General features: G+C 36.1%; 1 protein-coding gene across 20 annotated transcripts in view; it reads right to left on the reverse strand.

Annotated features, from left to right (window-relative positions):
• The window catches only part of MBNL1 (muscleblind like splicing regulator 1), a 218,314-nt gene extending 211,377 nt beyond the window's left edge, over positions 1–6,937 (reverse strand). For all 20 annotated transcript variants that reach the window (XM_042235486.1, XM_060394763.1, XM_060394739.1 and 17 more), the window contains exon 1: positions 6,888–6,937. The gene's annotated coding sequence lies outside the window, so the exon portion shown is untranslated. The remainder of the gene's footprint in view (positions 1–6,887) is intronic.
• Positions 6,938–15,281: the final 8,344 nt, after the last annotated feature.

A 15,281-nucleotide genomic window follows, 5' to 3' on the forward strand; every position in this document is an offset into this window, starting at 1 on the left:
GATGAGAATTTTTTTCAGTGCTTATGAACTATACAAATTTATGGTTACTTCTTATCTTACTTTCCTTATCTAATTATTTGTTGTAAATATGATGATATTTGCACAATTAACTTTTAAAAAATCTCTGGAATGATAAACACATAAGGTTGGCCAAGTACCACAGATACTTGTCTCCTTTCTCATTTGAAATGGTCATTTTCTGGAATACCCAAGAAAGTAACTGAATTTAGACCAGATGTAGACTGCATAAAGTGAAGAGGAACTAAAGAGCCTCTTGATGAAACTGAAAGAGGAGAGTGAAAAAGTTGGCTTAAAGCTCAACATTCAGAAAACAAAGATCATGGCATCTGGTCCCATCACTTCATGGGAAATAGGTGGGGAAACAGTGGAAACAGTATCAGACTTTATTTTGGGGGGCTCCAAAATCACTGCAGATGGTGAGTGCAGCCATGAAATTAAAAGACGCTTACTCCTTGGAAGGAAGGCTATGACCAACCTTGATAGCATATTCAAAAGCAGAGACATTACTTTGCCAACAAAGGTCCGTCTAGTCCAGGCTATGGTTTTTCCAGTGGTGATGTATGGATGTGAGAATTGGACTGTGAAGAAAGCTGAGCGCTGAAGAATTGATGCTTTTGAAGTGTGGTGTTGGAGAAGACTCCTGAGAGTCCCTTGGACTGCAAGGAGATCCAACCATCCATCCTAAAGGAGATCAGCCCTGAGTGTTCTTTGGAAGGAATGATGCTAAAGCTGAAACTCCAGCACTTTGGCCACCTCATGAGAAGAGCTGACTCATTGGAAAAGACTCTGATGCTGGGAGTGATTGGGGACAGGAGGAAAAGGGGACGACAGAGGATGAGATGGCTGGATGGCATCACCAACTCGATGGACGTGAGTCTGAGTGAACTCTGGGAGTTGGTGATGGACAGGGAGGTCTGGTGTGCTGCAATTCATGGGGTCGCAAAGAGCTGGACACGGCTGAGCGACTGGACTGAACTGAACTGAGACTGCATAAAATTGAAATATAAAGGAAAAGTTCAACTAGTAACTCAAACAAGTATTTCTGAATTGTGTCATAAAATTTCAATTAGGTTGTATCAGGTTTGTTTAACAGAGTTGGTCCCAAGCAAGTAGCAATAACTCTTCATGACTTAAAAAATATTAAATAAATTAGGAAAGAAAAAACACTAAAGCAATAATAATGCAAAGGAGAAAAATCTTAAAAGCCAGAAACAAATGGAAACAAATAATCTAATTGTATTTTATATAAATCTTATGATAACCTGAATAGAAAAATAAAAGAGAAAGTAAGGGATGGAGTGAGAGAGGAAGGAAGGACAATGTATTCATCTAATAATTTACAACTACCGTATTTGGTGGGGTATGGGTGTGGGGGAGAGGAGTGCACACAAACTCTGCCCTCTATTTCAGTAGGTTTGCTTATTGTAGTAGTGGTTTGGGTAAAGCAATTTAAAGATTATTTTAGATGTTTCACAGAATTGAGCACATGAGTAAGCATATTGATATTGTTAAGATCCAGGGCTCACATTGCAGAAGGAGCACAGAAATATGGAATTGTGGAGGGCAAGAAAGAACCCTCTAATCTAAGGAATAGATTAGAATTAGAGCTATCAGGTGAAACTCATGATGTCTAAAACAGAGGTGTGTCTATACAAATGTTTTTATTCATGAATGCCTATGATTTGTGAATGCATATTTGTGTGTTCATGTCTCTATGTATGTATATGCAATAATATATTTCTCCAGAAAGAGTCAAGAAGCAAAGATATTGCAGTGGCAGTGAGTATACTAAACTCTCAAATCTTAGCTTCTAGCACTATTCCCCACTAAAGGAAATGAGAAATGAATGATTTCAGAGGTGATACAGGATGGGTACTAGATCAACCTAGAACATCTTATTCAAAAGAGTAAGAGAATACTTACTCAAATAATGAGAGCATGTTGCAAGGCATCAGAAGTCAAAAAGAGAGGACTCCATTGGCTAAACGTGGACCATTTGAGCACCAAAATTATTAAGGCGGCAATGAATTATAGCCATTGAAAATACAGAAATCCATGAGTTCACACCAGTGACAGATAAACATAAGTTAATAATCAAATAAGTGGGAGAAAAGAGAGTTCTTTTGCTTACAGTAGAATGTGCAAGACTGATACGAATGTTCAGGAAGTGCTGGAGTTGAAAAATCATCATTTGGAAACCATTTTAGTACAGATTGCATCAGATAGCACTGGTTAATGCTAAACCAACACACGGAGCCGTCCTTATAAAATGGAGAAATTAGGCATCACCTTGATTAGATAGCCAAAATTAACACCCTCCATGTGGCATAGATGAGCATCATGTGCCTCTAGATTTTGATTCCACCTGTATGTGCCGTATTCTAGCAGAAAATGCATAATCACAAGGTAATCATGAAAAAAATGCCAAATATATAAAATGAGGAACTATTAAAAATAAAAGAAAAAAAGTATGTGGATAAACTATATTCTTTAAAATTTGCAATTCCATACAAAGAAATGTTGAAATGCTCCAAATTAAGGAAGGCTAAAAAGATACTACAACTCAATGTGATATGCGACGTTGGACTGAATTCTTTACTGGAAGGAGAAATATCATAAAAGTTATTATTAGATAACCAGTAAAATTGGAATATGGACAAATATGAGATTAAAATATTTATACATGTAAATTTGTGAAGTAGATAATTATATGTAACTGCTAAATAAGAAACTAATTTTAGTCATTACGCAGTGAAGTAAAGGGCCATGTTGTTTGTAACTTGCCCTCAAGTGGTTCAGAAAGAAAAAAATAGACATAGAAAGATGGAAAGAATGAGAACAAATTATAAGCAAATGGGGTAAGATATTAAGATTAAGTAAACCTAGATAAGGGAATAAGTTCAGTATACTGCTTTTATTTTTATAACATTTTTTGAGCTTGAAATTATTTTAAATAAATACATTTTAAGTAAATGAAGTATAACAAGTGTATCTAGTGAGCATTTTGAAAAGTCCATTGCCATAAGATATGTGATTTTATCTTACTGAGAAAGCCGCCTAATTGCACTGAGAATGTTTTTATCTCTTCACTAATTCAGATTTTTTCACTATAACATGAAAAGAATAAATGCATCTGCTTAAATTTTTTCTTATGAAAAGTGAAACTAAATTTAACTAAGGTATACTTAAAGAAACATTCTACTATTTTTTTTTTTCAGAATCAGAACAAACGTGATGTTTTTGACGATCGTATTACTACTTATATCGAAAAGAAGAATTCTGAGAACGTGGTAACAATTACATACATAAAAAACTAAAAGCTTACAATGAAATATCTGTTAAAGTAGAATATTTTTCTTTAAATTTGGATTTTAAAATGCGAATTTAGCATTTTCCTCAATAATGCTGAAACATTAAAACTTATTTCCTGTATATGCATAGAATAATGAAAAAATAAAACTGGAAGCAATTTGGAAAACATCAAATATAACTGCCTGATTTTAGTTCGTGTAAAATAATAAAAATTATCAATGATGCCAGGTAAGTGTTGGAAATACAACAATAATGCTCAAATAACAAATAAATGCATTTTAAATATTTTAAAAATTAGCACTGTTTTAAAAAAGTTTATTGGAGTAATAGTTGACTTACAATAAATTAGTGGTGTTTTTATTTTCTACATTTCAGTGCAGACGTGTATAGTCGACTGCATTTAATATATCGTTTTAAGTGGGAGTATTCAGAAATATAAAACGTCTTGCCTTTATTCTTTGTATTTGTAGATATGGAAATGAGATACACATTCTATCTCACGGACAAAATATACTGACTACCACAGTGCATAGTTTTGGGAAATCAAGAATTTTCCAACTTATTTAGCACATAGTTTTATTAACAAAAAAATAAATATGAATGCACTACATGTGATGCTTTTCTGGAAATCATATATGTTAAAAATAAATAGAAGATCAACAGATGTAGGTGGATACAAATTTGCTTTTAAAAGTCTGACTCACAATACCTAGATTTAGAGAATTTTTGTTTCTGAATTTAAAACATGCCATCCTTCTTAGTTTGCACTTAAACCATAACCTCTTTCAGGCAACAAGCTTTCTTGTGTCTATTTTTCTTTTTGTTTTGCAAATGGGGAAATGGCCCAAAGAAGGGAAAGCAAAACACACAACAAAGAAATATTTCTGTGTTTCAAAAGTCCTTTAGGAAATCCAGTTATCTATATCAGAAACAAATAATGTTGTTTCAAAGTAAAATTATTATATGAAAGATGATATATTCGTCAGGGTGGGATACAGTCTTCTGTTAGCAAGTCATTCTCTTCTGCAGGTGGGCAGTTTTGGGACATTCATAGTGTGAAAGAGAGATATAGCCAGGGAGTTATGAGATTAGCTGGATCAACCCTGGGTTTCAATCGACTGACAGGTCCTCAGCAGTATCACCCACAGGTCATATAGTCAACTGTGTCTTATTAAGACAGATATAAAATTTCACAATGCCATACAGCAGTCATTCAGTTTTAACTTTTATTCGACTCAGTGAAAATTGATGCCTTATGTAGTATGTCACATGAATATAATTCTAATGAAACATAGTAAAATATGTGTCTATAGTTTAAAAGTCAAAATTTATGTTTCCCAGCAATAAATTATTTACAGTATGATATCTACTTTCACTTAAAAATTTTGGATGTGGTTGTTCATTGGTCAGTTGCCAAGTCATGTCCAGTTCTTTGCGACTTTGGCTGCGGGGGGCAAAGTCTGAATGTTTTATGTAATGACAGTGGTGAAATAAAAAGTCTATGTAATGGAAATTCCCTGGTGGTCCAATGGCTAGGTCTCCATGCTCCCAATGCAGGGGACCCGGGGTTCAATCCCTGGCCAGAGAATTAGATCCCACATGCCTCAACTAAAAAAAAAAAAAAGATCCCACGTGCTGAAACTAAGACCCAGCGCAATCTGAATAAATAAATACATAAATATTTTTAAAAGTTAATAACAAAAAAAGCCTATGCAGTGCATCCAGCTGTTTTCCTAACAATGCCAAGAATATCCCCTCCAACTATCTGCATGACTTATGCAAACACAGCCAGATACGCACTGACTTTTTTTTCTGTAGGTATAATTTTCTTAAAGGCAGAAAATAGTCTAAGCTTATTTTCCGTAATCTAGGACGCGGCTGTTCGTTCAGAGACTTTAATAATTCTCAACAACAACAACAACATCAACACATCTGTCTTGCCAGCAAGATAGCATTTTCCCTATTTATTTAGCCTTCATTTGCATTCTGAATTACAGCAGTGATCAATTTAGATTCTAATTTCCTTGGATTATGTTTTCTCTTTGTTGTCATCAGCTATTCAGCGTAACACCGCACTATGTATAGTATACACACAGCACATAATAGTTCATGATGTCAAAATATCTCATACTTAAAATTCTGGACACTTAATAATATTTCCATCATTTTTTTTAATAGAGAAGGGCATTAAAAATTATATTGTTGCAAATAACATAAGAAGTAGTTGTATTTAATTGATGTGTGATACATAAAGATGAAGGTGCATAATTTTAATGGTTTTCTCACAACTATCAGCTTAATTTAAAAATGTTAATTAGTTAAGAATGTCAAACTTTAGTCAACAGTTTACTTCCTGAATTTATAACACGATCAATCTGTTTTTGTTTCTTTTTTTTCTCCTTATAATCAAAAGACAGCAACTCTTGTTACCGCACTTGACGTGAAAACGGTTTTTTTAAAAAAGCTTTTTTCCAGGTAATGTGGTAGAACCAGTATGACAGTACTGTTTACCAAAATAGTAAAAATTAAATCCATTAATTGACTGAACAGCATAGACTTTCTCTTTTGGAAGCCATGCTATTATTCTAACTGAAAAAGCAAACCAAGTATTATTATTTGAATATATATATATGTTATCTATATGTGTGTATAAGTGCATTTTTCTTTTTAAAGATGTATTGAGATAAATTGTAATGATTTTGGCCAAAGTACATGGAAACCAACTGCTTTTAAAAGGAAGATTTAAAAATTGTTGTATAAAGAATACAATTGCATTAAAAACAATTAATTCATGTTAATATGTGCAAACATTACTCTAATTGGGACAAGCAATTGGAAAAAAATTACATTGTATTTAGATTACTTTAGAATTTCCTAGTGAGATCAGTTTCAGCTCAGTTTGATCTCCAGTTACAAATCCTAATGGTCTTTGTTTTAGTTCTTGCTCTGTTGTTAAGCATTAAACTGTAAACTGATCTTAAGACAAACATATTAGTTTTTTTTTAGATCGTATCATATACACCACAAATTGCTTTTCTAAAGTATTTAAATATCACTGTAATGTGATGATATGAAAAATAACACTGAAATGTCCTTTTAGAATAATACATTTTCACAATGAGTAAACAAATGCAAGAATATCTTTTCCCCAGAAAATGTTCAACTAATAATATGCAAAATTAACAAACCAATATATGTAGGAGAATTTACTGGAGCTGGGAAAGAAAAAAGTTCTCAAAATTTATCATTAATATAAAAATTCTTTTAGTGTAAACTGTGTACAAACTTATGAAGAAAGAGTATATTTAACTTTGCAGTTAAAATAATTTAATGGTCAATGAGAACTTGTAAAATTTCCAGCTTTTTAAAGATTGTATGAAATTGAGACATTGTAAATTTACTAAGCATTTTCATTTGAAACATTGACTACTCACTTGAGAGAGAGATCCGGTTTAATTTAACTTACTTTGTAATCTGGCCAGTATTTAAATTTGTTGTTCTATAAGTAACAACCCAAATAAAATAAAAAATAATAAGTAATACTTTGTTCTTACCTCTATGTCTTATTTACAGTTGCTTGTTGGGCTGCTTAGAGAACTGAATTAAACTAACAGCACCTCAAAGAACTCTGTTCTCTGCTCTGCTCTGCTCTCCTCTCTAGACACATTTTTTTTTTTTCCCCTCTGCAAAGTGATAGTCTACTGAAAGAGGAAGTTGTGAAACACCACAGTCATTATGCTTTATAAATTCTACAGAGAACAGAAAATTTTTCACAAAGCTTTCACTTGAAATCATGGTAACAGCCCATAATTGGTGTGTACACATATAAAATTAATGTATATAGTTATACGTGTAAGCAAATTTTAGAAAAGTTAAAGAAATTTATACTTAAGTAATGTTCATTTACATGAGGAAACATCTCCTCTGTGGTTAAATGAAAATCATAGAAAAACAGAAAATATTGCTCTATGTGGAAGAAATTGTCAGGCTGATATGTGAGGAATAAACTTACCTTTTCATAAGGCTAATTAATGTAAAGTCTTTGGAGTATGACCTAAATGCTAACCTGACTACAGACATTTTGTAAAAAGAAAAAAGTTCAGTAAACGGGCATTTTCCTGGAATCTGAATAGTGGTTTTTTTACCTAAAAGTTTTAAACTTCCTTTCCCATGAATGGTTGCCTGTTTCATATAGATAAAGCATTGCAAAACTGAAACTGTTCCTTATTCATGAGCTATGATCTCTCTCAACTTCAGCCACAAGAATAAAAAACAGGTGCAGATTCTGCAATGCTGTGCATTTAACTGGTTAATTTTCTAAGAAGATAGGCATTAATTAAAGATATCTATGGGACAGTAGGGACAATATTTGAAAAAGGACATAAAAACAGTTGGGCAACACATATACTATTGCCAACTTCAAATAAAAGGAAATACTCGTATATACACTTCACCCAGGTTACTGGGTCATAGAAGCAAATGGGTAGCTGCAATTTTTATGTGGCGGTCCTTCCCACCTTCCCTTGCTGGTTGGGGAAGAGATAGGGGGTGAATTGCAAGAATAATTAAGTAATTATGCAGACCTCCACACATTGCAAGAACTGCTTTCTGAACTTTAGAAACTACCATACTCTCAGGGTATCACATGCTGCTTTACTTAACCTTATTTTCAAAGAGGCAATAAAAAGTAATTAGGGGATGATTAAAAATGGAAACATTTTCCATTTCACCTAAAGTCATACTTAATGTGAATTTGCAGTAAGTGAAAATAAATGAATAAACAACACTAAGAAAGCTCCCTCCGCCCCCCCCCGACGCTGAAATCAAACCAAATAAAAACTCCACCATAGAGTCATCAATAGGAAATTTGATTTAAAAAGTGACATACTTATAGAAAAACTTTGAAGAAAAAGTTATTATTGGTGTGATTAACATTGCTTAGATTCTATGTATTTTGAGAGACTTTAAATATTACTGTATGTGAGTGTTATTATAAAACATTAAGCCTATTTGTTGCTCAAAGACCCAGGTTTACTCCTGGAAGCACAGTGCTCAGTATCTCCGGATGATTTTAATGTGCTAGTTCAATATTTGTGTCCCTTTTACCTGGGTGGTAGATGTATATCACTATTTCTCTAAAAATCCTTTCCAGGCTGGTGAATATGTTCAAGGTTCCTCCATTTCAAAAAATCTCTGACTTTACTGCCCTATTACTTTTCCTTTTGAAAACGTTGTCACCATTGACTTCTTTCAATTATTTAAAATTTTAAAAAAATTATTTAATTTTGGCTGCACTGGGTCTTTGTTGCTTTGTGCAGGCTTTCTCTAGTTAAAGAGAGTTGGGGCTCCTCTGTAGTTGCAGTGTATGGGCTTCTCATTGCAGTGACTTCTCTTGTTGCAGAGTATGAGCTCTAGGGCTCACAGGCCTCAGTAGTTGCAGCACGTGGGCTAAGTAGTTGTGGTTCACGAGCTTAGCTGCTCCACAGCATGTGAAATCTTCCTGGACCAGAGATGGAACCCATGTCCCTTGCACTGGCAGGCATATTGTTATCCATTGTCACCAGGGAAGTCCTACTTCTGTCATTTTTTAAAAGCATATATACCAGAGGTATTGTTTGCACATTGTTGTACAACCATAAGGCTTCCCAGTTGGCGCTAGTGGTAAAGAATCCTCTTGTCAATGCAGGAGACAGACATGGGTTTGATCACTGGGTCAGGAAGAATCCCCTGAAGAAGGAAATGGCAACACACTCTAGTATTCTTGCCTGGGAAATCCCATGGACAGAGGAGCTTGGCAGGCTACAGTCCATGGGATCATGAGTTGGACATGACTTATCAACTAAACCACTACCACCATTATTCCATTATTTGTCTATACTATATTTTGTTGATCCAGTCATTCTCTAATGGATGTTTGAGTTACTTTCACCTTTTGGCTGTTGTGAATAATGCTGCTATGAACATGAGCATACAAATATCTGTCTCTACTTCCAATTCTTTTGTGTATATGTATGTGTGTGCATGCTCAATAGTGTCCGACTCTTTGCGAACCCCTGTACAGTAGCCCACCAAGGTCCTCTGTCCATGGGATTTTCCAGGCAAGAATACTTGAGACTGTTTTCATTTCCTACTCCAGGGGAACTTCCTGACCCATAGATAGAACTTGCATCTCTGATGTCCCCCGCTTTGGCAGGTGGATTCTTATATAGCTAGAAGTAAAGTTGCTGGATTATGTGCTTTTCTTTTTAAAAAATTTTTGAGGAACTTCCATACTGTTAAATCTTCCTGTCTTCCTTATTCGTCATGCCTCTGCATTCTGGTTTCTGTCTCTGCTGTGTATCAAGACTCTCAAAGTCATAGAATGATCTTGATACCAAATCCAAACGACAACTCAAAGCCCTGGTATTTGACCTCTTTGCAACATGTGCCACTGTTGACCACTTCCTCCTCCTAGAAGTGTTCTTTGTGCTTGAGTTCTTTACTCCACCCTCTCCTGCTGCTGCTGCTGCTAAGTCGCTTCAGTCGTGACCGACTTTGTGCGACCCCATAGACGGCGGCCCACCAGGCTCCCCCGTCCCTGGGATTCTCCAGGCAAGAACACTGGAGTGGGTTGCCATTTCCTTCTCCAACGCATGAAAGTAAAAAGTGCTGATTATGTACCAATTGCTTCTTTGATTTTCGTACAGTACTCTTGCCTGGGAAATCCCATGGACGGAGGAGCCTGATGGGCTGCAGTCCATGGGGTTATTTAACAGTTGGATATGACTGAGCGACTTCAATTTCACTTTTCACTTTTCACTTTCATGCATTGGAGAAGGAAATGGCAACCCACTCCAGTGTTCTTGCCTGGAGAATGCCATGGACGGTGGAGCCTGGTGGGCTGCCATCTATGGGGTCTCATAGAGTCAGACATGACTCAAGCGACTTAGTAGTAATAGTAGTAGTAGTAGTATAGGGTTCCTCCAACTGTGTTCATCCATTAAAGGTTGGAATTTCTCAGGATTCTGTTCTGGGCCTGCCCAGATTTTTACCCACAATCTCCTTAGTATACATCCATGGTTTCACTAGGCAAATGTGTATTGCTCCCAAACCTGTTTCCAACCTAGGTATCTCCCTAAAGAAGTTTTGACCAGGGAAAAATAGAAGATTATTTTTACTTATGATCTAGAGGAAAAGATTTTGCCTAGAGGCAGTAAGATCAGCCTGAATTAATTTTCACCTCTATTGTTTAACTTTGGGCATGCCAGACATTATTTCTGAGCTGCCTTTCCTCACCCATAGAGTGGGACCTTAAATGACCTCCTTAGAAAGTTATTGAAAGATGATTTTCTTAACATTAAAAAAATTATGAAATAAAGATTAAATGCTTAACTGTACTTATCGTGTAAAAAATACAGGTAAATCAAAAGACTATTCTATTTCCCTTTAACATGATTCTTCTCCCCAGAGGTAATCAGTGCTATCAATTTGATACATGTTTTTGCAGATCTACTTCTTGCGCCATTATATATATGTATATTATATATATTATATCACATATGGAATTAAATAGTTTTGTGGGTTTCTAAATGTACATAACATCATACTTATGCTTTTCACTGTGACAGTTTTTAATTTGAAAATATAACTTGGGGCTTTCCTAGCGGCTCAGTGGTAAAGAATCCACCTGCTAATGCAGGAGACACGAGTTCAATCCCTGATCCAAGAAGATGCCACATGCTGCTGAGCAATTAAGCCCACGCACCAAAACTATTGAGCCTGTGCTCTGGAGACCTCGAGCTACAACTACTGAGCCCACATGCTGCAACTACTGAAGTCCACACAACCGAGAGCCCTTGCTCGGCAACAAGAGAAGTCACTGCAATGAGAAGGCCACACACTGCAACTAGAGAGTAGCCCCTGCTCCCCGCAGCTAGAGAAAGCACACACAGCAATGAAGACACAGCACAGCCAGAAATACATAAACGAATAAGCAAAATTATGAAAAATACAGCTTGAAAATAGGGCTTCCCTAGAGGCTCGGTGGTAAAGAATCTGTCTGCAATGCAGGAGGCTTAGGTTTGATCCCTGAGTTGGGAAGATCCCCTGGAGAAAGGAATGGCAACCCATTTCAGTACTCTTCCCTGGAAAATTCCATGGACAGAGGAGCTGGGCAGGCTACATTCCATGGGACTGCAAAAAGTTGGACATGACTGTGCGATTAACTATTATTGTTATAGCTTGAAAGTATCTGTAAGTTATTCTTTTGAACCGATTCATATATATCTAATCCCTCTGTTGATAGAATTTGTGTAAATTCTTCACAATTAAAAATAGTGTAGCCAGTCAGCAGCGTTATAAATGCCTCTTTCAAAGTTCTTGAAGTCTTTCTTTAAGGTAGATATGGGAAAGTAGAATTTTTGGAATGTATATACATTTGAAATATTAATCATCACTGCTAAATTGCCCAGTCAAGAAAAGCTTTATCCATTTGAGCTTCCAACATGTCCTGGTTTTTGGCTCTTTTTCTGGTATTTGATATACTTAAATGTTTAAAAATTTGCCAATCTGATGGACAAGAAAATGGTGTCTTAATATTTTTAATTTGTATTCTCTAATTACTATGGAGATTGAATGTATTGTAATGTTTGTATCTCACTTTTTAATTCCTGTTTTGTAAATTGTGTGTTCTTTCATCCTAGACATTTTATTGGATAACTGTCAACTTCTTATTGATTTGTAGAGTTGAATTTATCTTGTTTCGATGTATTGTCATCATTCTTCCTTCTTAATGCTCCAGTAATTGGCTACTGTAGCTTTTTGAGATGACTCTAATATTTGTTGATAATATGCTTGCTTTTTGGAACAATGAGATGACCCAGGTTTGTTTTGTACATTTCCTACCACAGGTCTGAGCTTACTCGTTTCTCTAAAGGACCCTGGTTCCTTTTAGTAGGACAGGGTTTTTTCAGACCACAATTGAGACCTTAATGGTGTTCATTGCTACTGGAGTTCATTGCTACTGGAGTTCATTGCTACTGATGTTGCAAGAGTTCGTTGCAACTCTTATCGCAAGCCTTAGAGTTGGTCAATAAAATGTTTGGTCTTTCTACATGCCAAGTAGCACACACTTGCAAGCTATATTTAAATATGTATTAGAGGTTTATGAGTCAATAGTACATCATATTTTGCATTAAAAATAAGATGGGAATAATGTGTCTGGTATAAGAAAATATATTTTAAAAGTAAAAATTGGACATCATTTTCTTATGAAAGTATATTTTGATAAAGGTAGTAATAAGTAACTGTCATAGCTTGCACTTAGAATATTCAAAATATTCTTCCAAAGAAATGTCAAAAATCATACAGACTGGAGAAATATACAGCTTTCATATTTTCCATTATTTTGATTCACAGTTATCATAAGACTCTCAATCTCTCAGTTTCCTTCATTTTTTCTTGCTAGTATACAATTACCGCTTAAAAGTAAGAAAGCATCTGTGCATATATCCCTGAAAATAGATTTTAATTAAAGCAAAATAAATGTATCCATGCTTTTAGCCACTATTTTTTTCTTAAGATATATTTTCATGGTCACTTTAAAGGTACAGAAGTAGCAATATTTCAGTTGCTTTCTGCAGATTTCAATGGTGAGAGAAGTACTTCTGATTCACTGATTTTTTTTTAACTTGTAGAAATGGCCTTAATGTTTAAGAATTTATATAATGTTTTCCGTTTTGTGTTTGTGCAGCTAGAGAATCAAAGAGGAAAGCATTGTCTGATTATTCTCAAGTATCTTTAGCATTCAGTTCCTTATCTGAAAAAAGGAATGAGAACATAAACTTCAGTAGTGACTGAGAGGATTATTTGTATACTCAGGTAAAGGATGAAGCTAAATAAGTTTCCTTATAAGTATGATGCTGATATTTCCAGATCTAATTTGAGAACACACAATTGGACAAAAATTTTTCTTCTAATTTTTGGATGTATTTTATTTATTGGGAAACATCCCAGAAAGTTTACAAATTAAATCACATCTAGGTCCACATTCATATTACATTTATTGCATTCATTAAAAAGGATGAATGAATGAAAAGAGCCAGGAATAGCAGAGATTTGTAGAGAGTCATTTATTCTTCTATTCAATATTAATTATCTGCTATATGTAAGGAAAAGACTCTGATGCTGAGAGGGATTGGGGGCAGGAGGAAAAGGGGACGACAGAGGATGAGATGGCTGAATGGCATCACTGACTCGATGGACATGGGTTTGGGTGAACTCCTGGAGTTGGTGATGGACAGGGAGGCCTGGCATGCTGCAGTTCATGGGGTCACAAAGAGTCAGATGTGACTGAGCTACTGAACTGAACTGAGCTGATGTGTAAGGAGATATACTAGGGGCTAGGAACTTGAAAAGAATAATTGGAGTCGTCCCCTTCTCCTCCCGCCCCCCATCTCTCCCAGCATCAGGGTCTTTTCCAATGAGTCAACTCTTCTCATGAGGTGGCCAAAGTACTGGAGTTTCAGCTTCAGCATCATTCCTTCCAAAGAAATCCCAGGGTTGATCTCCTTCAGAATGGACTGGTTGGATCTCCTTGCAGTCCAAGGGACTCTCAGGAGTCTTCTCCAACACCACAATTCAAAAGCATCAATTCTTCGGTGCTCAGCTTTCTTCACAGTCCAACTCTCACATCCACACATCACCACTGGAAAAACCACAGCCTTGACTAGATGGACCTTTGTTGGCAAAGTAATGTCTCTGCTTTTGAACATACTATCTAGGTTGGTCATAACTTTTCTTCCAAGCAGTAAGCGTCTTTTAATTTCATGGCTGCAGTCACCATCTGCAGTGATTTTGGAGCCCCCAAAAATAAAGTCTGAGACTGTTTCCACTGTTTCCCCACCTATTTCCCATGAAGTGATGGCACCAGATGCCATGATCTTCGTTTTCTGAATGTTGAGCTTTAAGCCAACTTTTGCACTCTCCTCTTTCACTTTCATCAAGAGGCTCTTTAGTTTCTCTTCACTTTCTGTCATAGGGTGGTGTCATCTGCATATCCGAGGTTACTGATATTTCTCCTGGCAATCTTGATTCCAGCTTGTGCTTCTTCCAGACCAGTGTTTCTCATGATGTACTCCGCATATAAGTTAAATAAGCAAGGTGACAATATACAGCCTTGATGTACTCCTTTTCCTATTTGGAACCAGTCTGTTGTTCCATGTCCAGTTCTAACTGTTGCTTCCTGACCTGCATACCGGTTTCTCAAGAGGCAGGTCAGGTGGTCTGTATTCCCATCTCTCTCAGAATTTTCCACAGTTGATTGTGATCCACACAGTCAAAGGCTTTAGCATAGTCAAGAGAGCAGAAATAGATGTTTTTCTGGAACTCTCTTGCTTTTTCCATGATCCAGAGGATGTTGGCAATTTGATCTCTGGTTCCTCTGCCTTTTCTAAAACCAGCTTGAACATCTGGAAGTTCATGGTTCACGAATTGCTGAAACCTGGCTTGGAGGATTTTGAGCATTACTTTCCTAGCGTGTGAGATGAGTGCAACTGTGCAGTAGTTCAAGCGTTCTTTGGCATTGCCTTTCTTTGGGATTGGAATGAAAACTGACCTTTTCCAGTCCTGTGGCCACTGCTGAGTTTTCCAAATTTGCTGACATATTGAGTGCACCACTTTCATAGCATCATCTTTCAGGATCTGAAATAGCTCCACTGGAATTCCATCACCTCCACTAGCTTTGTTCGTAGTGATGCTTCCTAAGGCCCACCTGACTTCACATTCCAGGATGTCTGGCTCTAGGTGAGTGATCACACCATTGTGAGTATCTTGGTCATGAAGATCTTTTTCGTATAGTTCTTCTGTGTGTTCTTGCCACCTCTTCTTAATATTTTCTGCTTCTGTTAGGTCCATACCATTTCTCTCCTTTATCAAGCCCATCTTTGCATGAAATGTTCCCTTGGTGTCTC

The sequence above is a fragment of the Ovis aries genome, chromosome 1 (genome assembly GCF_016772045.2).
Source record: "Ovis aries strain OAR_USU_Benz2616 breed Rambouillet chromosome 1, ARS-UI_Ramb_v3.0, whole genome shotgun sequence".
In the NCBI taxonomy this organism is placed as follows: Eukaryota; Metazoa; Chordata; class Mammalia; order Artiodactyla; family Bovidae; genus Ovis; species Ovis aries.